This window comes from Saimiri boliviensis, chromosome 19, assembly GCF_048565385.1.
Source record: "Saimiri boliviensis isolate mSaiBol1 chromosome 19, mSaiBol1.pri, whole genome shotgun sequence".
Lineage (NCBI taxonomy): Eukaryota > Metazoa > Chordata > Mammalia > Primates > Cebidae > Saimiri > Saimiri boliviensis.
In genome coordinates, this window is record NC_133467.1 from 45,591,574 (window position 1) to 45,615,567 (window position 23,994).

A 23,994-nucleotide genomic window follows, 5' to 3' on the forward strand; every position below is an offset into this window, starting at 1 on the left:
ATGGTACTCTTTGACCATAGTTGTTTCTCTGAGACCGTCTCAGAATCTTCAGTCCCACACTCCATATGCCACACCCAGCAAAGCTTCCTGAGTTACTCACAGTCTTCAGCCACCAGGGGACTGACTTTTATTCTGTCTCCCTCCAGCTCCTCCTGAGGATTTCAGGAGCACCACCTCTGAGGATGATGACGAGGTAAGAACCCCTTTTTCTGTCCTGTAAAGAATGCCGTGTCAGGTGGGGATCGGGGAGGGAGAGCATCAGGATAAATAGCTAATGGATGCAGGGCTTAAACCTAGATGATGGGTTGATACATGCAGCAAAGCACCATAGCACATGTTCACCGATGTAATAAACCTGCACAGTCCTGCACATACATCCTGAGACTTAAACTTCAAAAGAAAACAAAATTAAAAAAGAATTGTTTCTTTCTTGATTTCTTTCCTTCTGTTAATTGTGACAGTCTGAGAAGGCACATTATGTACCACATGTCCAATTCTCTTTGTGGGAGTGGAATTCAGTGGGAGTGTCTTCCCATTGGATACGTGATGTATCTGAATGTTTTTAAATGACAGCATCCATTATCAACTCTAATGCAGAGGAATTTTCCTCAACACCAGTTTTCCTCTTCGGTTTAGGCATTGTGTGTTTGCCAATGTAAATAAACTTCATAGATAAATTCTGTGGGAAAGGGTCTTGTCTTTTCCACAGGTGTCCTCTGTACTACCATTTTTGATTCTTGGCCTTTGACTCAACCATTGTCTTACAACTAGTTTTCTGAAGTCATCAAGAGACTAACAGATCTGGGCAGGGGGCGGGGGTGCACAGAAGAATTAATCTGATCCTCATGGCGTCTTCTTTTGTCTAATTGCAGAGTTCATAACTCCCTGGTTATGGTATGTACCCTGAAGTAGCTCACTTGCTGAGGAACAAACTTGTTCGTTGTAATATATAGAAACCTGATTCTGGGTTCTGGTTAAAGAATATTGGGAGTCTAGTGAGAGCTAATAATTGTGCAAGTGTATAACTCTGATCAGAGGGGCTGTATGACTGCATGTGAACCCAGAGGACCAGCCAGGGGATGTGTGAGCCAACGTGGCTTCAGCTGGAGTAGAAGTGAGTGTACCTCTCTCTGACTTACTCTGATGTTGGTGGTTCTAAAGAGTGGATTCTGGAAAATCTCAACAGTGAAGAAGATGCCTTTCCAGGTAGGCAACAAGATTACAGGTGGAATCTAATAAAGCAGGTGCCCAGGAGACTTCAGCTTCTGCCTGCTGCTTGGGAGGCTTAGTGAACATGTAGAAAGAGAAGAAAAAGAACACATGGATGAAGTTTGTTCTTGTCAGAGATTAATGTCATAGTGGTGAGAAGTGCGAGTACCCTGTCTGTGATCACCTCTTCTTGCTTTATTATTTAAAGATGGTCTTTCTGAGGACACCTCTTTTCTGCCTCTGCTTCTGCCACTGCAAAATGTTAAAGCCTTTGGTTTGGGACACAGTTCTGTAGTTACTTAATCCTGGAGACAACAGTTCTTCCACAGTGTGCCCAGATGCTTGGGAGAAACTGATCCTCACCTTCTGAACTGTTAGGTTTCATGGCAGCACATTCATTTGTCTGTCCTTGCTGTTTACTCCTGATATCAAGGACTTTCTCTGGGCATGGGGGACGGGATGAAGATTCGCTCTGGGCTCATTGCAAAGCTCCAGTGTCTTGTAAATGGAGGAAGAAGCACAATCTTGAGCACACTGCTCAGTTTGTTTATTCAAATGAGGATATGCAGTTTTACCGTCATTTGTTAAAGAGGCCTTCCTTTTCCCATTTCTCGGCACCTTTGTGGAAGATCAGTTGACTGTGTATGTGTGCATTGGATTTTGGGCTCTCTATTCCGTATCTCTGATACTTACGGGTGCCCCCATGCTAGGACCCTGCTGTCTGAATTTCTCTATCTTTTCCTCTTGTAGATTTCAATCTCATGAATGCGTATCTTCCAACGCTATTCTTTTTCAACATTATTATGATTATTTGAAACATACGAGAATTCATAAAAAAATTTGGGTTATCTTTTCCGTTTCTGCACAGATGGCTGTTACCAGTTTGATAGTAGTTGTTGTGCATCTTTGGATCATTTTGTAGTATTGTGTATTAGGTTTTGTCTTCCTGTCTATGAATACAGGATGCCTTTTCATTTATTTGTACCTTCTCTACTTCTTTTCAGTCACATTCTGTTCTTACCAGGTTACGAGTATTTCATCTCATTGGTTAGATTTATTTCTAAGTATTCAATGGTTTCAGAGGTTATTATCCATGGAATTACATTTGTAATCTTACTATTGGATTATTTATATTGAATGCATATTAACACAACTGCCGTTTGAGTGAGTGTTAACCTTGTACTCTGCAATTTTGATGAATTTATTAGCATGAATAGTATTCTTGTAGACTATCTCTGATTTCCCATATGCAGAATGTTAAAGAAGTTCTCAGCTTCATACCTCTCTTCGCAAGTATATTTTTACTGTGAAGGCCTTTGAAATGTGAAGGAAAATGCACAAGAAAGAAACCTAATGTTGCTATTCCCATGGCTTCCCTCCTTTCATCAACCTAAATGTATGTTTAGTTCACAGTATTTGAGAGTGTGTTGCTTCTACTCATATCACAAGTTTTCCCAAATATCTAATAATAATATGTGTGTCTAGGCCAGTTTACCTACCAAAGCATAGACTTAAACATCCTTTTGAGGATTATTCAAAATTCCCTATGTACAGAGATATGAATAATATGCTTTCACCCAACCTATTACCCACCCTCCTTGGAAGGAAAGAATGCACAAATCAGGTCTCCCGTGACACTATCCAGAGCACTTTTCCAAGGCTAAGCTACAGTCATCTCCATAACTTGGCAACAGCCTCAAGTTTGAGCCACTTTTCATTTAAGTGAAAGAAATCATACAGGATTTGATATCACATGCTTAGAACCTTCCATTATGGTAGATAATTCTCCTCCCCAAGTAAACTGGTTACTATAGTGAAGTCAGTTAACATATCTATCATCTCATAGTTACCCATTTTTATTTGTTTTTGTGGCAAGAGCAGCTAAAATCTACTTATTTTGCAGGAATCCCAAATATAGTATAGTTTTATTAATTATAGTTGTCATGTACATCAGATCTCTGGAGTTGTTTATCCTATGTATCTGCTACTGTATAACTTCTAACATACATGTCTCCATCTCTACCTTTCCCATGTCCATGTTAACTCCTGTTTTATTCTTTCTGTATATTTGACTCTCTCTCTCTCTCTCTCTCTCTCTCTCTCTCTGGATTCTACCTACAAGTGAAGTGATGCAGTATTTGTCTTATGATGCAGTATTTGTCTTTCTGTGTCTGGGTTGCTTCACTTAGCAACATGTGCTCCGTGCTCTTCCATGTTGTGGCAAATGGCAGGATGTCTCTTTTTATAAAGATTGGATAATATTCTATTTATCCATTATTTCTCTGTTGACAGACACCCAAGTTGTTTCCATATCTTGGCTACTGTGAATAGTGCTGCAATACACATGGTAGCACAGATATATTTATGGCATGGTGATTATATGTCCTTTGGATGTGTGCCTAGAAGAGGGATTACTGGGGTACAGGTAGTTTTGTTTTTAATATCTTTTTTTAAATATAGAGATGGAGTCCCATTATGTTGCCCAGGCTGGTCTTGAACTCCCAGCCTCAAGCAGTCTTCCCACCTCAGCCTCCCAAAGTGCTAGAATTATAGGTGCAAACCAACTCACCTGGCTTATTTTAAACTTTATTTAGAACCTCCATATTCTGTTCATAATGGCTACACCAATCTACATTCCCACTAAAAAAATATATATATATTGTTTTGCAATGTATTTTTGGAGCAGAATAATATCTGCTTTTTGTGGCTTTGGGGAAACACAGCTGTTTTCTTTTTATTTTGCTGATGTTATTTTCAGCAGTATTAGGAGAGCAGTCTAGTTTCATTAACTAGCATCAAGAGTAAAAAGCTCAGTAATTACCATTTGCCATCTGTTGTTAATCTCCTTCACTGAAGCATCTGTTTAGAACTATTTATCATGTGCAGTTGGGAATGTAGGGGGTTTTTGTTTATAGGTAAATGTTCTTTGTTGAATGTGGGTTTTATGAGTAGTGTTTTTATCCTTGGCTTGGCTTGCCTTTTTGTGTCTTTTGAAGAGCAAAAGTTTTACATTTTTGTGATGTCCAATTTATTTATTTATTTTTCCTTTTACAGTTCAGACTTTTAGTGCCCCGTTTAAGAAATCTTTGCCAAATCCAGGGTCATTAAAATTTCTTCTTACAGTTGCTTTGAGCAGTTTGGTGATTTGTTAGATTCATGATGTTGAGTTAATTTCTGTATATACAGCAAAGTAAGTGTCAAGGTGTTTTTGTTTTATTTTGTTTTATTTGTAGATGACTATTCCATTGTTCCAGCACATTTCATAAAAAGATTATTCTTTTCCTCATTTAGGGGATTTGTCATTTCAGCATTGCAGTTTTGTTGAAAATCAGTTGATTCTATATCTGTTGTGGCCTCTTTCTGGACCCTTTATTCTTTTCCATTGATCTAGATGTGTATTTGTACCAATACCATCAATACTGTAGTTACTGTAGCTTTGTTAACAAACCTTGAAACCCAGGTATTGGATATCCTCCACCTTTTTCTTTTTTAAAGTTGTTTTAGCTATTCTAGGTCTATTACATTCCCATATACATTTTTAAATTACTATGTCAATTTCTAAAAGCCCCGATAGAATTTTTATCATAATTGCATTGAGTGTATCCATCAGTTTTGTGAAAATTGACCTATTAGCAATATTGAACCTTCAAATCCAGGAATGCAGTATATCTCCCCATTTACTTCTTTAGTTCCTCTGTTTAGTTTCTCTCATTTCTTTACTGATATTTGGTGGCTTTCATCCTGTACATTTTTTTCTCAAATTTATCCCTATTTTTTGGTGCTATTATAAATAGTATTTTAAATTAAGTACGTGGAAAGATGTTCATCATTAGCCACTGGAAAAGGTAAATTAAAATCACAGTTAGATACCACTCCACTAAGGTTTCCCAGCTTCAGCACTGTTGACATTTTGAGCCTCACAATATTTCCTTGGTTGCAGGAAGGTGGGGGTTGGGGTGCTTGTCTTGTACATTGTAGGGTGTTTAGCTGCATCCTTGGTCTACCCATCAAATGGCAGTATTATTTCTTCCCTTACTCAAATTGTAAAAACCAATATGTCTCCAGACATTGCAAAGTGTGCCCTAGGAGGCACCCATTCACTACAGTGGTTAAAATTTTAAAAACTATTGGCAAGACTATGGAGCAACTGAAACTCACACAAGCTGCTTTTGAGAATGTAAAATAGTTTCAACTACTTTGAAAACAGCTTGGCAGTTTCTTTTTTTAATTTTGCTTTCAATTGACACTTAATTGTACACATGTATGGGGGTACTCTGTGATGTTTTTATACATGTATGCATTGTGCAATGATGAAATGGTATTTAAAATATCACCTCACTTATTTCTTTGTTGTAAGAATATTCAGAATTCTTTCTTCTAGTTATTTTGAAATATACACTGTGATGTTATTACTGATGTCTTCCTACTTTTGTGCTAATCAAAGCAGTTTGAAACTCAGCTCTATGCCCTTGAGCATGGCATTTAATTTTTCAGAGCTTTCTTTTACCCAAGGATAAAATAAGGATAATAACACCCACTGCACAGGGTCGTTGTGTGAGGATTAAACATGCATGTAAAAGTGTCTGTGTCAGGACTTGAACATGAGATAACCTCCGTCTAGGGGTCCTGATGTTCTCTGGTTCAGCCTCACCCTCGACTTACTCTCTGACCTTGAACAAGTGTCTGGGTCTCTCTGGGCCCTGTTTTCTCATCTGTAAAATGAATGAGGTTGGAATAAAGGATCCACAAGGTCCCTCTAGCCCTCTTGAGCTGTATGCTTTGAATCAGTCCCTTAAATGAAATGGACAGGTTGGGACTGGCAGGAGGGATAGGAGGATCTGATTGCTGAAAAGGAGCCCGGGGAGAAGGGAGGGCTTGCAGAGGTTCTGGCTGAGTCTGCTGTGTGCTTCACTGGAGAACATCCTCACATGTCAGGCAGCTCACACCTCAGCCATCTTAATGTTCCCTGCACCTCCAGGTTGATGTTGCCCCTGGCAACACCGACACAGTCTCTGTTCCCTTTGATGTGCTCACTCCCAGCATGGCTTAGTTGACAAGAAGTAGCAGGAGCGGCATTTTCCTGCACACAGTGATCCAGACGAAAGGGGGCCTTAAATCTATCATGAAGGTTAGGTTTGCAAGCCATGGGGCCCGTGAGGGACCTGAATGCCTGAGCTTTGAGAAACTTCCTATTTTGGCTGGAATTATGAGTTTAAACCTGCTGGAACTCAGGAGGTGCTGAGATGCCTGCAGAGGCCAGTATTCCTGGGAAGCACTGCTGTCCATGGACTAAAACATGGGGCACTTTTGTTCAGCAGAGAAGGGTTCAAGGGTCTACTGTGCCACTTGCTAATTTATGCCAATTTCTTAGTTTCTCTGAGACTCAGTTTATTTATTTATAAAAGGAAATCATAATATCTCCTGCAGTTTGCATTTGGGCTGCTTTGGTTCATCCAGCATCTCTTTCCCCCTCTGTTTTTGGCACCTATCACTCCTGTCTCCCTTCCTTTGGGAAAGTAAGCTTCCTGCACTCAGGCCCTGATAGTCTGACCAGATAGTCAGTGACTATCCCACCTCTCTCCTCAGAGAGAGGTATCAGCTTAGACTAAACCAATCACAGCAATCCATTCTCCCCAGGAAATAGTGATTGGTCCAAGAAGAACATGTGACCAAAATCAGCCTAATAGAATCCTTGACTGAAACTTTATCTATGGCTATAAGAGAGCGGTTCTCTCTTCCCTCTGGAGTCAGTAGATGGGATGAGCTAAGCTTGGAGCTGCCAGTAGTTATGATTTCCCTTCCAGCTTCCCTTTCTTGCCTCATGAGTAAATCCCATAGCAAAGAGAAAGATGCTCCTGCACAGAATCAAAATGTTGAGAAACATAAGGAGTATGAGCGATCCAGTGATATCATTGGAGCCTGTGAGTCCAACTGTGCCTGAGGCTATTCCCTGGTGACTTTCCCAGCTCTACAAGCAACTACATTCCGTCTTAGGTGAAAGCAGCTGGACTCTTTTGGTTGAAAGTCGAAGGCCCAGGGAATTTGGTAGCTTAGTAAATATTGCTTTTACTCTGGTGGCAGTCACTGCGTACCCTTCCACAGCTCTTTTCTCCCTAATCTCAGTTTCCTAGGGGAGTATCTGTCCCTCCCATTTGACCGAGAGCTCCTTTGGGGTGGTACAGGGTCTGACATGCCCAGCATTTACTTCCATCTCAGTGCCTGGGGCATAGAAGGTATAGGAAGTGCCCAGGACAAAAGAATCACTTGAACCTGGGAGGCGGAGTTTGCGTGAGCCGAGATTGTGCCACTGCAGTCCAGCCTGGCAACAGAACGAGACTCCGTCTCAAAAAATAACAAAAGAAAGTGCCCAGAGAATGTCTGATGATTGAGGGAGGGAGGAAGTGACTGAGTGTTGACCCAGGTCTGCCCCTTCCCATCCTGCATTCTGCTCAGGCCTCTCCTCCATGACTTCTCCCTAAACCACCCCTGTACCCATAGGATGGTTTACTGAGTGTTTGCCGTCCTCCTCCAGTATCCTCCAGCATCCTCCTCCAGGTTTGGATCTCTGCATTTGTCCCATCATCCTTAACACAGTTATTTATTAAGCACCTAGAGGTGCCGATCTAGGAACTTGGAGTACACTTGTGATCAAGATAGACTCCAGCCTACCTTCATGGAATTTGCAATGTGGCTGGGGATACCTATGAAGAACAAAGAAATAGACAATGCCAGGTCCTGAAGAGTCCTCTGCAAAAGCTAATGCAGGGGAACGGGAGGGAGGGTGGCATGTTGGGGAGAAGCTGAGGAGTGAAGGAGACATCGCCTCCCCTGACCATGACTACATGCTCCTTGCATAAGCCTGCACCTGCGAACATGAAGTTGAATCCAGGAAAAAACAGGAGGAAATACCCTGACCTTCTCTCCTCCTGTCTTTTAGTCTCCTGGCAGCACCTCCCATTGGCTGAACCCAACAGAAGCCAGCTGTCACGAGAGTCCCTGACATAGTGCACACAGGGCAGCCTCCTTGGTGCAGAGCTGGACAGGAGGAGATGGGGAATGAACTAGGGTGTGAAGAACAACCAGCCAGGGATGATTAGCAGAATATTTCCTCCAAAGCTAGTGGCATTGCTTCAGCATGCTCATTACAGTCGGTTCCTTTGTATTTTGGTATGAATTGAATGTTTCACAAACGGTGTGAATCATTTATTTTATGAAACTATTTTAAAAAATAATCAGATGGCCTGGTGCTCAGGGGCAGAAAAAAGGTGACCTTGACATCATGACCCCACCTGGAAATTGGGTCTCAAAGCCACATTTGAGGCTAAGCAGGTGCAAGCTCCAGTGAAAGAGCAGAATTCAGGCACCCAGACACCCGAGTTCACGTTCTGCTTCAGCCACTCACCTGCAAGGTGACCTAGAGAAAGTCCCTCCTCTCCCAACCTCAGTTTCCCCAGCATACTTTAGTGATCGCTCATGGGCTTCTCAGCTCTGATGGGCCAAGAGCCCTCTGAGAAGTGAGAAGACACTAATACTGTCAGAAGCCCAGCGTTCACTGATTGTGGAAGACAGATGACTGAACATACTTATACGGAGGAAGAAATTCAAATAAATGGCTCCTGCAGAGCACTTCAGGAGCATTTCCAAGATGATTAAAAGGCGATGATGAGCACTCTTATCAATGCCTGCTGGGACATGAGGGAAAACCAAGGGCAGGTGCTGCCACAGCAGTTTGTAGGGGGAAGGAAGGATCCCGGGAGCGGCAGCAAGTTGGGGAGGTGAGAGAGACTCAGCTGGCAGCTGGGCTGTGATACCAGCTGTAACCTTACTTCAGGATGTGACCTTTTGGCAAGCCCCTTTGCCTCTTAGGGCTTCAGTTTTCCCAGCTGTAAAATGAAGGGGTTGAACATGTCACTGCTGTGGCCCCTTTCAGCCCTGTGCGCATATGGGCCAATGGATCCAGCAGTAGGCAAAATGCTGGGGAACTGAAGTTTCCAGGTCTTTAGCCAGAGGGAAAGCTCCCCACTGGGTGAGGAGCACAGGCCCCCACAGGCTGAGCTGAAGGCCAGGCCCACTCCACGTTTTCTTCGTAACTTTGGGCAGGCTCCTTTCCTTCTCTGGGTCTTTGTTTCCTTCCCTGGAAAAGGAGATCATCATGGCGATATGATTGGGTTTGGATTTAGATCTCGTTGTACTTCTGTTTGTCCTATCTGTTATTTGTATACCTTTGTCCCTTTCTCTGCCTTCTTTTAGACTGAATATTATTTATGATTCCACTTTGTCTTCTGTGTTGGCTTGTTAATTATAATTACGTTTTGCATTTTAGTGGTTGCTTGAGTGTTTATAGTAGACATTGTTAGCACAGTCTGCCCAGGAGACATTATACTGTTTCTCACTTTAAGAACATTTACAGCAGTGTAATTCCACTTCTCCTTTCCCACCTTTGTACTATTGTTATATGTTTTACTTCTACGTAATTTGTAAATATTACACTACATTATTAATTTTGTTCAACAGGTCAGTATTTTTGTGTGTGTGCATGTGTGTGAATAAAAACTTGTTACTCTATATAGCTGAGCAGTATTGTATTACATGGCTATATTACCATTTGTATTCACCTATTGAAAGACATCTTGGTAGTTTCCAGTTTGGGGCAATTATGCATGTAGCTGCTATAAATATTTGTGTACATATTATTGTGTGAACAGAAGTATTCAATTTACTTGGGTAAATATCTATAAGGAGGATTTCTGGATTACATGGGAAATGTATGTTTAATTTTATAAGCAACTTGAAGACCCTCTTTTGCACACAGCCTTTACAGGATTTCAAATTTATGTATAGACTATGATAACTTTTAAAAGAGATGGCCAATTTTGCTAAAATTCAACACAGAATACAAGGATACCTTGACGTACTTTAACTGAATTTGATTTGGGATTTCAGGATATCTCCATGAAACAAATGTTATCTATTAAAATGTGCAAATGGCTATATTTTTGATACATAAATACATCTTTTTGTGAATGAATGAATGACAGTGGGAATGGAATGGACATGGTAATGAAGTTGAAGGAATGGATGTGAATAAGAGCTGAAATAGACACCTAAGGCTCTTGTATTAACTGAAGTAAGGAATATAGTGATAAAAGTAGAGTGGAGACTGTAACATGTGCCACCTGTGTAGTTACCTGAGAGTACTCTTGATTTCATGTGGATTCAAGTCACTGTTTAGGGTCATTTTGTTTCAGTTTAAAGGAATCCCATTTTACAGTAGATCTGCTAGGAATAGATTCTCTTCATTCTTGTGTATCTGGGAATGCCTTTGATTCCTCTTCATTTTTGAAGGTTAGTTTTCCTGGACATAGAATTCTTGATTAACCTTCCTCTTCTGTTCTTTGTATATGTCATCCTATGTCTCCTGAGATTTGTAGTTTTTTATGAGAAGTTAGCTACTAATCTTGTTGAGGATACTTTTGGCATGATAAATCATTTTTCTCTTGTTTTGAAGATTTCTTCTTTGTCTTTAAGCAGTTTGACTATGCTGTGTCTGTGTGTGTAGCTCTTTGAGTTTATCCTACTTGGAATTTGTTGGGCTTTATTTGATGTGTAGATTAACATTTTAAAATCAGATTTGAGAAGTTTGGGCCATTATTTCCATATATATGTGTGTGTGTATATATATATATATATATATATATGTGTGTGTGTGTGTGTATATATATATATATATAGAGAGAGAGAGAGAGAAAAAGAGGAGAGAGAAATATGTATAAAGATATATATAAAGAAATATGTATAAAGACGTATATAAAAAGAAGTAAAGATATATAATATAAAGAAATATATAAATATATATGAAGATATATAAACAAATTTATTCTTTATATAATGTATATATTTAATATATATTTTAAATATGTATATTTATATATATAAACAAAGATTTATATAAATATACATTATATATATAAGTATATATTTATGTATGGTGAAACCCCATGTCTATATATAGTGAAACCCCATCTCTACTAAAATTATAAAGATTAGCTGGCCATAATGGCATGCACTGGTAATAATTGGGAGGCTGAGACAGGAGAATTGCTTCAGCCCAGGAGGTGGAGGTTGCAGTGAGTCGAGCTCATGCCACTGCACTCCATCCTGGGTGACAGACCGAAATTCTATCTCAAACAAAACAAAACAAAACGAAACAAAAACAAGACCAAAAAACCATGAGCCATCATTTAAGGTGCTTTGTTTTTTGTGGTGTGTTGTGCAGAGATTTCAGATGAACTTTGAACCAGTCAAGGTTTTTATGACTGCATTGTCCTAGCATGAAGACCAGAGGGCCAGAGCAGCCTGCTGACATGTGCTGAGTATTAGTTGATGAGCCTCTTTGAGGGGGCAGATTGTGCTGACACATGATGGCAAGAGTGGGTGAGAAGTGGGTTAGGCCATGCTCACACTTGGGAGCAGGACAGATATCAAGTGTTTTGTGAAAATGGAATGTCTACGAACTGGATTCTTGAAAAGTGAGCAGAGACAGGAGGGTACTTCCAAGTGTGGGGCATGCAGAACACAGGGACACCTACACAGTGTGTGGGCAGGGAGATGCCATGGGGGCAGCAGGAATGACTGAGTCCAGCTGCAGGATGGCCTTTGGCAAGCAGAGAAGAAACCCCTGCTCCTCAGAACCTGCTACTCTCACCTCAGTGTGATCCCACAGCCCCTGAGGCCAGGTCTGCACTGACAGATGACCCAGGATAATCAGCCCAAGGCTGGCCTTGGACTTCTTGCTTTTTAGGTGTAAGGAATGAGGGTGGGGGAATCTGGGGCCACCCCTCTGTCAATCATCTGCCCTCAGAGACCCTGTCTGAGTCCCCTGACACACTGGTACCCCAACTTGTTCTCCATTCTTCTTTTCATTAAACTGCTAATCCGGACTCTTCACAGAGCCTGTTCTAGGCTTCCAGGAAAAGGAGGCAATTGGTATGGTCCTTGCCTTTCAGGTCCTCTGAGATCAATGCAGGAGCCTTTGCAGAAGCAGACGGGCATCCACAGTGTGGCGTGAGCAGCCCAGCACCAGAAACACTCTGGAGCACTCGCAAAGTACTAGGCAGTGTTCGCTGTGTGCTCATTATTTCACAGAACCCTCACTACAACATAGGTGCATCACAGAGCTTCCTGGGCCCATCCTCATTTGTAAATCGAGGTTATTTTATTTCTCCACATGGCCAGACTTTTTATCTTATACCTGCATGAGAATGCACTTCATCCATGAGAATATGCTCACAATGCAATACTTGGCCAATGCAAAAGGAAAGAAAAAGTGAGTGTATTAATGGTGTCTTCGAGTCCTGATTGACCAAAGCTCTTTGATTCTGGACTTTTCAGGAGTGGACAAAGTTGGGTCTCGGTCTGGGGAGAAGTGAGGCTCCTGTGGATGGCCCTGGAGCACATCTATCCAAGGAAACTGGAAGTTGTCTCGCTGAATACATTGAGTAATTTAGCTTCCACTTTGGTCGTCACCCCTTACCCAGCTTACAGCAAGGCTTCTTGGCCCCGAGTGTGATACACAGAGGCTCATCTCACCTGGTCCACCATGCTGCAGGCTTACTGCCATTATTTGGGGCTTTTATGAATCTTCATTCCAAGTCTTCTCCTTTGGCCACGAATGTGCTTTACTTGTTAGTACAGTTTCAGTTCCAGGGATGAAAATCTAACCCCTACAGGTTTAAACAAAAAGGAGAAGGAATGAGGCATATATTGGCATATTCAACTCTAACGTACAAGGGTTGATGACTTTCAGCACAGCTGAATCCAGTGGCTTGAGGGATATCATCTTATAACCTTGTCTTCCCATGTCTTGACCAGTGCTTCTATGTTGAGATATCCTCAGCCATGCTCTCCCCTCTGGTGAGAAATGCCATCCTATGGAAACCCCCACATTTATGCCACACTGGCTTCACCTTTCTCTTTCCCGATAATTTTATCAAAAGTTCTTGGTATGTGATATGGTCTGAGTGTGTGTCCCTTCCAAATCTCATGTTGAAATGTGATCCCCAGTTTTGGAGATGGGGCCTGGAGGGACCATGGAGGTGAATCTTCATGAATCACTTAGCTCCATCCCCATTACTGTGAGAGCTGATTGTTAAAAAGTCTGGGACCTCCTCCTCTTTCTCTTGCTTCCTCTCTCCATGTGACATATCTGCTCCCTCTTCACCATCTGTCATGAGTCAGAGCTTCCTGAGGCCTCACCAGAAGATGAGTAGATCGTGGGGCCATGCTTGTACAGCTTGCAGAACTGTGAGCCAAATAAACCTCACTTCTTTGTAAATTACCCATTTGCATTGCTCTTCCTTTATAGCAATGCAAAACAGATGAACAGAGTATGACTGTCCTGGCTTGGATCTTCTGCCTACTTCTCCATCCTTGCATTAGGCAGGGTGGTGGAATCACCAATGGGATGGGCAGGGGTGGTGAGCCCACTCTGGAGTCACAGGGTTGCATCAGCTCCACCTGGATGGATTGAGATCGGGAGTCATTTGTTTCACAAAGGAACATGAGAGTGATGTTCTACAGAGAAGGAGAATATATTGAGGATGCAAACAAACAAATCAAAAACAAATGCCCAAGGCATCTATTCCTTCTTTCTTCTTGACATCTGGATAAACCCTCGGGTCTCAAGTAGCTTTTATCACCATTCCTTCTGCCCCTGACTGACCGTGAGTTGTGGGAATGGTGGCAGGCTGTTCACACAGGCAAGTGCTCAGAGAGGGTGATTCATTAGTATTTGTCCACCTCAGGGTGGCAGGGGAGGGGGTAAGGTGACCAGCCATCCCAGTTAGGTCATATCTGAAGGGTTCTCTGGGATATGAAACTCTCAGTGTTAAAACCTGGACAGGTGGCCATCCTAGTTGGGGTGGCAGTGTGGTAACCTGTCTGGTGACAGGGCATGACCTGTGGGTGATGATGTTACAGGATCCTTGGGGTGTTGCTTTTTTGGGTGGAAACCTCTGTGGCTGATGGCACCTTTTCCCAAGTTTTGCTCAGGCCAGATGGACTCATTCCATCCATTCAGCCTGGCAGGCTGCACTTGGCTTATGCTATCAGCCTGGATCCCATGCCTGCCATCCCACTTGTCCCAGATACCTGCCAAGGGTGAGCCAGATGTGGAGCAGTGAGGAGTGTGTGAGCAACTGAGCATGGGGTCCAGCTGCTGCACAGAGTCAGGCATGCCAGCTGCTACAGTGAGGTGGGTAGCTCTAGGTGCCAGCACAGGTGCCCGCTCTTTACGAGGCTACAGCTGGACCGGGTGCTCCACAAGCAACTTCTACAGTTGCCACTGGGGAACATGGTGCTGTCCAAAAGTGTGGAGACTCCAGGAATGGCAGGGCCCCAAAGAGGGAGTCACAGCCCTTGCTCAGGGAGCTCCCAGATCTGGGCTCCCAAAAGGGCCAGCAATACGACAAGCAAGGAGTGTGTTTCAACCTTGTTTCTGTTAATAGCTCTTTCAGCTCTGCCATTTGGCAGGTCCTGAGTTCTTGTCCTGTGTCCAGGAAGAATGGGGTATGTGGACAGGTAGAGGGCGAGCAAGGAGAGAGGAGCTTTATTCAGTGGCAAAACAGCTCAGAGGAGGCCCTGGAATGGGTAGTCCCTCTCTGCAGGCAGGGTGGTCCTCATGTGTGTTCAGCTCTCAGTAGAGAGGAGGCCCTGGAGTGGGTAGCTTCTCTCTGCAGCTGGTCATTCCAACGTCTGCTCATCTCCAGCTGAGCCTGGGGCTTTTATGGGCCTCAAAGGGGAGAAAAGGCATGCTGATTGATCCATGGGTGACCATGGGTGGGCCTGAAAAAGGGACCACAAGTTTTTTTTCCAATCCATGTGACTGGCAGCCCATCTCTCAGCCTTCATGCCCTCATTGGCCTGAAGGTAGAGCCTCACCAGGGACCTGCCCCCTTCCACCCAGGAACCTGTATGCCTTCTGAAATTGGAGCCCAGGCTGTAGGTGCCAGGGGATGCCCTCAGGACAGTGTGAAGCTGCTCTCAGCCCCTCTCAGCTTCCCTCTTATGCTCTTTAGTGCCCAGAGTCTGGAAGGGGCCTAGTTGGCAGGGGTCTGGTGTGTCAGCACTGCCCTAAGCATGTGCACACCCAGTCAGGCTGTGACAGTGCCCAGGCTCAGGTTTGAACTTGCTCTGAGGTCAGAGTGGATGCTCACAGCAGGGAGAAGCCAGGCAGCAGGAGCAGGCACTTCTCAGTCTGCAAGAGCAGGGGACCTTCCCAGGCCCCCAAGAATGCAGAGATACCTGGGTCTACAACTGCGGTTTTGACACGGGCTCCTGCCTGCTTCATTGAGTGAGGCTTGGGTCTGCAGCTCTGACTTGGGAGGCCAGCTGCACCCAGGAGGGTGGGGCCTCTGCCAGCTTCCAGCCCCCTAAGAGCACAGGGAGGCCCAGGTCTGCAGCCATGACTTGGGTGGCTGCAGCTACACCTGGGGAGCTCCCACCCCACCAACTGTGAAGGGGTGGGGCTCCCACTTGTCCCAGGCTCTTGCCAACTCCACAGAGTGTGAAACCCCAGCCATGCCTCTGCCTCAGCCTCCTGAGCATCTGGGGTTACAGGTGTGCATCATAACAGCTAGCTTTTTTTTTTTTTTGTATTTTGAGTAGAGATGGGGTTTTACCATGTTGACCAGGGTGGTATCAAACTCCTGACTTCAAGAGATCCTCCTGCCTCTGCCTCCCAAAGTGCTGGGATTACAGGCATGAGCCATTGTGCCTGGCCACTTGTCTCAAAACAAAACAAAAATACTGCCTGGGCTTTTCTTCAGGGAAGGCAGGAGAAAACTGTAAATTTTAGTTTTGCTATAATGTTCAGCTAAATTTAAAAATAAAATCATGGGCCGGGCGCGGTGGCTCAAGCCTGTAATCCCAGCACTTTGGGAGGCCGAGGCGGGTGGATCACGAGGTCAAGAGATCGAGACCATCCTGGTCAACATGGTGAAACCCCGTCTCTACTAAAAATACAAAAAAAAAAATTAGCTGGGCATGGTGGCACGTGCCTGTAATCCCAGCTACTCAGGAGGCTGAGGCAGGAGAATTGCCTGAACCCAGGAGGCGGAGGTTGCGGTGAGCCGAGATCGCGCCATTGCACTCCAGCCTGGGTAACAAGAGCGAAACTCCGTCTCAAAAAAAAAAAATAAAATAAAATAAAATAAAATAAAATCATGGAGCTAAAAAGATTGTTTCTGATGAATTCTGGTACAAAGCGGAATTACAGTGTTAAATGTTTGATTTTAAAATATTAAGAGGCAAATAACCACACATTCTATCATTCCATTTGTTTATTTGTTTATTTTTGAAGTGGAGTCTCATTCTGTCACCTATGCTGGGGCACAGTGGCATGATATCAGCTCACTGCAACATCCAATTCCTGGGTTCAAGCAATTCTGCCTCAGCCTCCCAAGTAGCTGGGATTACAGGTGCCTGCCACCATGCTTGGCAATTTCAAACTTTAAAAATTTGTTAAGACTCATTTTATGGCCCAATGTATGATCTGTGTTGGAGAAAGTTCTTGTGCTCTTGAGAAGAATGTATTCTGCTGTTGAGTGAAATAATGCCTATTGGGTCTATTTGATCTATAGTTGATTCACATCTACTGTTTCCCTACTTAATTTCTGTTTGGATGGACTATCTAGTGTTGAAAGTGTAATATAATAGTCCCGTGCTGTTCCTATACTGCGGTAAGTTTCTACCATCAGTTTTGTTAATATTTGCTTTATATATTAGGTTCTTCAATGTTGTCATATATTTTACAATTGTGATAACCTCTTCATGAATTGCTCTCTTTATTATTATATAGTGATCTTGTCTCTTATGACAAAATCTGACCAAAATCTAATTGTCTGCAATAGGTATACCTGCCCTGTCCTCTTTTGCCTATAATTTGTGTGGAATATCTTTTCTTTTTCCTTTTTTTTGAGACAGAGTCTTACTCTGTTGCCTAGGCTACAGTACAGTGGCACAATCTCGGCTTGCTGCAATCTCTGCCTCCTGAACTCAAAGAGATTTTCCTGCCTCAGCCTCCTGAGTAGCTGAGACTACAGGTACCTACCACCATACCTGGCTAATATTTTTTGTATTTTTAGTAGAAACAAGGTTTCAGTGTGTTGGCCAGACTGATCTTGAACTCCTGACCTCAAGTGATCTGCTTGCCTCAGCTCTCCAAAGTGTTGGGATTACATGTGAGAGCCACCGCACCAAACTATCTTTTTCTATTATTTCATTTTTAGTCTAAGTATGTCCTTAAGGCAAAAGTGAGTCTCTTGTAAGCCACATATTGTTGAGAATTGTTTCTTTCTTTCTTCTGCTACTTTGTGTCTTTCGATTAGTGGGCTTAATCTATTTCCTTTTCCTTTTGCTTTCTTTTTTTTTTTTTTTTTTTTTTTTTCTTTTTTGAGACAGAGTTTCACTCTTCTTGTCCAGGCTGGAGTGCAATGGCATGATCTTGGCTCTCCACAACCTCTGCCTCTCAGGTTCAAGCGATTTTCCTGCCTCAGCCTCCCAAGTAGCTGGGCCTACAGACATGTGCCACCACGCCAGGCTAATTTTTTGTATTTTTAGTAGTTAGGTTTTCATTGTGTTCGACAGGATGGTCTCAATCTCTTGACCTTGTGATCACCTGCCTCGACCTCCCAAAGTGCTGGGATTACAGGCATGAGCCACCATGCCCAGCTTATTCTATTTACTTTTAAAGTAATTTTTATAGATAAAGACTTACTATTATAAGTTCATTAATTGTTTTCTGACTGTTTTGTAGTTTCTTTGTTCCTCTCTTTGTCTTCCTTCGTGATTTGTTAGTATTTTTGTAGCGGTATGCTTTGATTTTTTTCTTTTTTGATTTTTGCTCTTGTCATCCATGCTGGAGTTCAATGATGCAATCTCAGTTCACTGCAACCTCTGCCTCCCTGGTTCAAGCAGTTCTTCTGCCTCAGCCTCCCAAATAGCTGGGATTGCAGGCATGTGCCACCACTCTCAGCTGATTTTTTATTTTTTTGAGATAGAGTCTTATTCTGTTGCTCAGGCTGAGTGCTGTGGTGAAATCTCACCTCACTGCAACCTCCACCTCATGGGTTCAAGTGATTCTCCTGCCTTAGACCCCTGAGTCCCTGGGATTACAGGGACCTGCCATAACTCCCGGTTAATATTTGTATTTTTAGTAGAGATGAGGTTTCATCATGTTGGTCAGTCTGGTCTCAAACTCTATCCTCAGATAATCCACCCACCTTGGCCTCCTAAAGTGCTGGGATTACATGTGTAAGGACCGTGCCTGGCCAAAAATCCCTTTAACTTGAAAAATAGAAAAGTCCTATCAATTTAGGAGGCTAAGGTGGGAGGATCTGTTGAGTCTAAGAGGTTGAGGCTGCAGTAAGCTTTGATCACTCCATTGCATTCCAGCATGGGTGACAGTGAGATCGTGTCTCAAAAATAACAAGGCTGGGCATGGTGACTCATACATATAATCCCAGCACTTTGGGTGGTTGACGCGGGTAGATCATTTGAGGTCAGGAGTTGGAGACCAGCTTTGTCAACGTGGTGAAACCCTGTCTCTACTAACAATGCAAAAATTAGCCAGGCATAGTGGCAGGCACCTGCAATCCCAGCTACTCAGGAGGCTGAAACAGAATTGCTTGAACTCGGGAGGTGGAGGTTGCAGTGAGCAGAGATCATACCATTGCACTCCAGCCTAGGCAAGAGTGAGACCCTGTCTCTAATATATAAAATGCTAGTCAGCCTTAAAAAGAAATTTTGTCACATTCTATAAGGATAAGCCTTGAGAATATTATGTTAACTGAAAGAAGTGAGTAACCAACTAACACATATTTTCAGTAGTGAAACACACAGAAACAGAAAGTAGAAGCGTGTTTGTCCAGGACTAGAGAGAAAATAAAATGGGCAAATGTTGATGTGCTTGAGTTTTAGATTTGAAATATGTAAGTCTGAAGGTCTTTTTTATAATAATGTAAATATGCATACCACTAGTGAAACATATAGTTACAAAAATTAAGATGGCAAATTTTGTTTTCACTGCAATTTTTTTTGGGGGGACAAAGTTTTGCTGTCACCCAGTTTGTGGTACAGTGGTGCAAGCATGATTCACTGCAACCTCAGGCTGTAGTACGGTGGTTTAATCACAGCTCATTGCAGCCTTGACTCTGCAGGTTCAAGCAATCCTCCCACCTCAGCCTCTAGAGTAACTGGGACTAGGCACACACCACCACAACTGGTGGGTTTTTGTATTTTATCTACATAAGTGGGGTTTCGCCATGTTGCCCAGGTACGTCTCAAACTCCTGAGCTCAAGTCATCTGCCCACCTCTGCCTCCCAAAGTGCTGGGATTACAAGTGCAAGCCACCGTGCCCAGCTTTCCTTTCTTGTTTTAAAGGCTGAAGCTGGGCGTGGTGGCTCACACTTGTAATCTCAGCACTTTGGGAAGCTGAGCTGGGTGAGCACAGGAATTTGGGGTCAGCCTGGCAAACATGGTGAAATTCCATCTCTGCTAAAAATACAAAAATTAGCCAGGCATGCTACTTAGGAGGCTGAGGCAGAGTTGCCTGCACCTAGGAGCTGGAGATTGCGGTGAGCAGAGCAGGCACCACTGCACTCCAGACTGGATGACAGGAGCCAAACTGCATCTCAAAAACAAAGAAACAAACAAACAGAGCTAACAAAAGCCTTACATTTCCAAGTAAAGGAAAAAATACCAGTGTCATAAAATGAGACTCTATACAAAATATTTTGGAATAAATCATATTATCATTTTGATATATGATGAAGAAAGTTGATGAAATTCTCATCACACCTTTTTGCCTGCAATAAACTTGAAGTTGGAAATGATTTTTTTTTTACTTTGAGGAAATTTATATTTTATTTAAAAATTAAATTATGTTAACATGTAATGGGTTTATTATTATTTTAAAGGAGTGAATAAAGTTTTTTTTAATGTCTCAGTTTCAATTGCTTTTTCAAAAAATTATACTTTTAAGTTATGGAGTGCATGTGCAGGTCATGCAGGATTGTTACATAGGCATACACATGCCATGGTGGTTTGCTGCATCTGTCCCCCCGTCACCTATATTAGGTATCTCTCATGATGTCATATCCCCAATCCCCCCCATCACCTGCTTTCCCTCCTCTAGCCCTCTCCATGCCCAAACAAGCCCCAGTGTATGATGTTTCCCTCCCTGTGTCCATGTGTTCCCATTGTTCAATACCCACTTATGAGTGAGAACATGTGGTGTTTGGTTTTCTGTTCTTGTGTCAGTTTGCAGAGAATGATGGTTTCCAGCTTCATCCGTGTCACTAGAAAAGACATGCACTCATCCTTTTTTATTGCTGCATAGTATTCCATGGCGTATATGTGCCACATTTTCTTTATCCAGTTTATCATTGATGGGCATTTGGGTTGGTTCCAAGTCTTTGCTATTGTAAACAGTGCCACAGTGAACATACGTGTGCCTGTCTTTATAATAGGATGATTTATAATCCTTTGGGTATACGCCAGTAATGGGATTGCTGGGTCAAATGTTGTTTCTATTTCTAGATCCTTGAGGAATCACCACACTGTCTTCCACAATGGTTGATCCAATTTACACTCCCACCAACAGTGTAAAAGTGTTTCTATTTTTCCACATCTTCTCCAGCGTCTGTTGTCTCCAGTTTTTTTTTTTTTAATGATCGCCATTCTAACTGGTGTGAGATGGTATCTCAATGTGGTTTTGATTTGAATTTCTAATGACAAGTGATGATGAGCATTTTTTCATGTTTGTTTGCTATATAAATGTCTGCTTTTGAAAAGTGTCTGTTCATATCCTTCGCCCACTTTTTGTGGGGTTGTTTTTCTTGTAAATTTGTTTTAGTTCTTTGTAGATTTTGTATATTAGCCCTTTGTCAGATGGGTAGATTACAACAATTTTTTCCCATTCTGTTTGTTACTGGTTCATTCTAATGATTGTTTCTTTTGCTTTGCAGAAGCTCTTCAGTTTAATTTGATCCCATTTGTCTATTTGGCTTTTGTTGCCAATGCTTTTGGTGTTTTAGTCATGAAGTCCTTGCTTATGCCTGTGTCCTGAATGGTATTGCCTAAGTTTTCTTCTAGGGTTTTTATGGGATTTTTAGATTAAAATTTCCAAAATAAGATGGTAGGGGGAAAGTGTTTAGTAGATATAGTCTCCCAACACTGTATTCAAGGCATTGGCAATCATCAGTGTCTACATTTTATTTATTTAATTTTTTTGAGACAGAGTCTTTCTCTGTTGCCCAGGCTGGAGTGCAGCAGCACAATCTTGGCTCGCTACAAACTCTGCCTCCCTGGTTCAAGCAATTCTCCTGCCTCAGCCTCCCAAGGAGCTGGGATTACAGGTGCCCACCACCATCCTCAACTAATTTTTTTATATTTTTAGTAGAGATGTGGTTTCACCATGTTGGCTAAGCTGGTCTTGAACTCCTGGACCTCAGGTAATCCACCTATCTTGGCCTCCCAAAGTGCCAGGATTACAGGCATGAACTGCCGTGCCCAGCCTGGTGTCTACATTTTAAAACAAGTCTTCTTCTGATTATAAAAGAAATGTGTGCTCATTTGCAAAACTGTAAACTCACTCTTAATGCCAACACCTTTGGACAAGCATTGTTAACATTTTTGGCCCATTTATTCCCATTGTTCTTCTGTACCATGTTTTTAACCAAAACTGAAATCATACTATGATTGCAGTTTTGTTTGTATCTGCACTTAACTGGTACATTAGAAGTCACCAAATTAAGGTCACCAAAGCATTTTTTATCTGTTACCCTTAAACACTACATTTTATTTTACACTCTGATGGATAAAGACTTACTTTATTATACCAAGGTAGTAAAGGCAGAATGGGAGTGGAGACAGCATGATCTTTAGAAAATGTAGACTAAGTCACATCACTCACCTGTTTAAAACCCTTCAGTGGTTTCTATTAAATTCAGTATCAAACCCAAACTCCGCAGGGTGGCCCGTATGAGGTAGGCCCCAGCTCTCTGAACTCATCTCCTGCCACACCAGCCTCCTTCCTTCTCCAGTGAGCCCAGTTCATTCTGCTTTGAGGCTTTTGTACTGGCTGTTCCCATGCCCTGGCAGTTTTTCCACAGGTATTTCTCCATCTTATCACTTCATGTCATTCTGGTTCAGCCTAAATATAGCTCATCAGTGATATCTTTCTCAGTTGGGCATGGTGGCTCATGCCTGTAATTCCAGCAGTTTGAGAAGCCAAGGCAGGTGAGTCACTTGAAGTCAGGGATTCGAGACCAGCCTGGCGAACATGGTGAAGTCCCATCCCTATTAAAAATACAAAAATGAGGCCAGGCTCAGTGGCTCACACCTGTAATCCCAGCACTTTTGGAGGCCAAGGTGGGCAGATCACCTGAGGTCAGGAGTTCAAGACCAGCCTGGTCAACATGCTGAAACCGTCTCTACTAAAAATGCAAATATTAGCTGGGCGTGGTGGCAGGTGCCTGTAATCCCAGACCTCTCAGCCTTGCTGTTCTGTCACCACGCCCAGTTTAGGATTCATTCCTGGGGTCCAGGAACTGCATAACTGCTAGTTCCTCAGGCATTGGTGGGGTCCCTGACCAAAGCCCCAATGATGCCCTGGGCTGTGTGTCTGCAGTGGCCTGCCCTGGTGGAAGCCCAGTGGAGGGGCTCTGTTTCTTCAGTTCACTGCAGACCTGGGTGTTTCATGGTAGATAAAAATCAAGACTCCACATTCTTCTTCCAACACTTCCTCCTACCCCACAAAAATGAAATGAAACCACGAACAAGCCAAGGAGGAGAGCTGGAATCTGGCATCTATGAAAGACACACCTTGTTCTAGCCTCAAGACAGTTTCACACCAAATGGCTTTAAATTCCTTTCCAAAGCTCTGATGTCCAAATTGAAAAATAATTTTCCTTTTTCATCAAAAGCCAGCAGTTAAAGATGCAGAACCTGAAACTCCTAGGAGCTCATGAGTTCTCACATGTGCGCAAATGTTGCATGTGTCTGAACACACGCAGAGCAGAAATCTACCCATTATTTCTGGGAAGGTCATCTCAACTCTGTTGCAGAGGTTACTGTGGGTCACTTTAGAATGTAGTTATTACCACTAAACAGACTTCCAGCCACACACAGCTGGCGCTAAGCTGCTGGTCTCTGAGCCCAAGAAAGGCTCCTTTTTTTGCAGAAAACCGGCTCAGGGCCTGGGGGCGGCTGGTGCCCCAGTCTTGGCACAGAGGGAACTGCAGGCACTGCTTCACCCAGGAGCTAAGGGCTTTGACCCAAATGGAACAAAGGCACCTTCCTCACACAAGCCTCATCCAAGAAAAAAGAGCAGTGGGAAATGGTGGTGGGGTGGTGGCCGTGGCGCATGTGGACGAAGGCTAGGACACAAGCCCCTGCTCTCAGTGCCCTAGCCCATCAGGTTGGGAAGTCCCACGCTCTCCCTCGCTCTGAGGCCATCCCAGAACTACCTTTTGCTGCTTAGGCGCCTTCTGACCAAGTCTCTGATTTGCTCTAGTCGGGGGAGACCGCACCCAGGCAAACCCAGACTGCCCAGCGAAGACGGAGCCCACCCCTGCCTGGGCGCCAGACTCATCAGCTGCTTGGAGCTCAGGGACTAGGTCCCAGCCGGACTGCAGAGGCCTGTCGAGTTACACCTTGCATCCCAGCGCCCCAGGACCCCGGGTGGGCGGCAGCAAGGAGCAGGCGCCCAGGTAGGCTAGCACTCC

The 23,994-nt window shown here is 43.3% G+C and overlaps 1 long non-coding RNA gene across 1 annotated transcript in view; it reads left to right on the plus strand.

Annotated features, from left to right (window-relative positions):
• Positions 1 to 23,994, plus strand: part of LOC141582203 (uncharacterized) — a 49,586-nt gene that overhangs the window by 1,067 nt on the left and 24,525 nt on the right. The window contains exon 2 of the long non-coding RNA XR_012515010.1: positions 147 to 193. This is a non-coding gene — a long non-coding RNA (uncharacterized LOC141582203). The remainder of the gene's footprint in view (positions 1 to 146; positions 194 to 23,994) is intronic.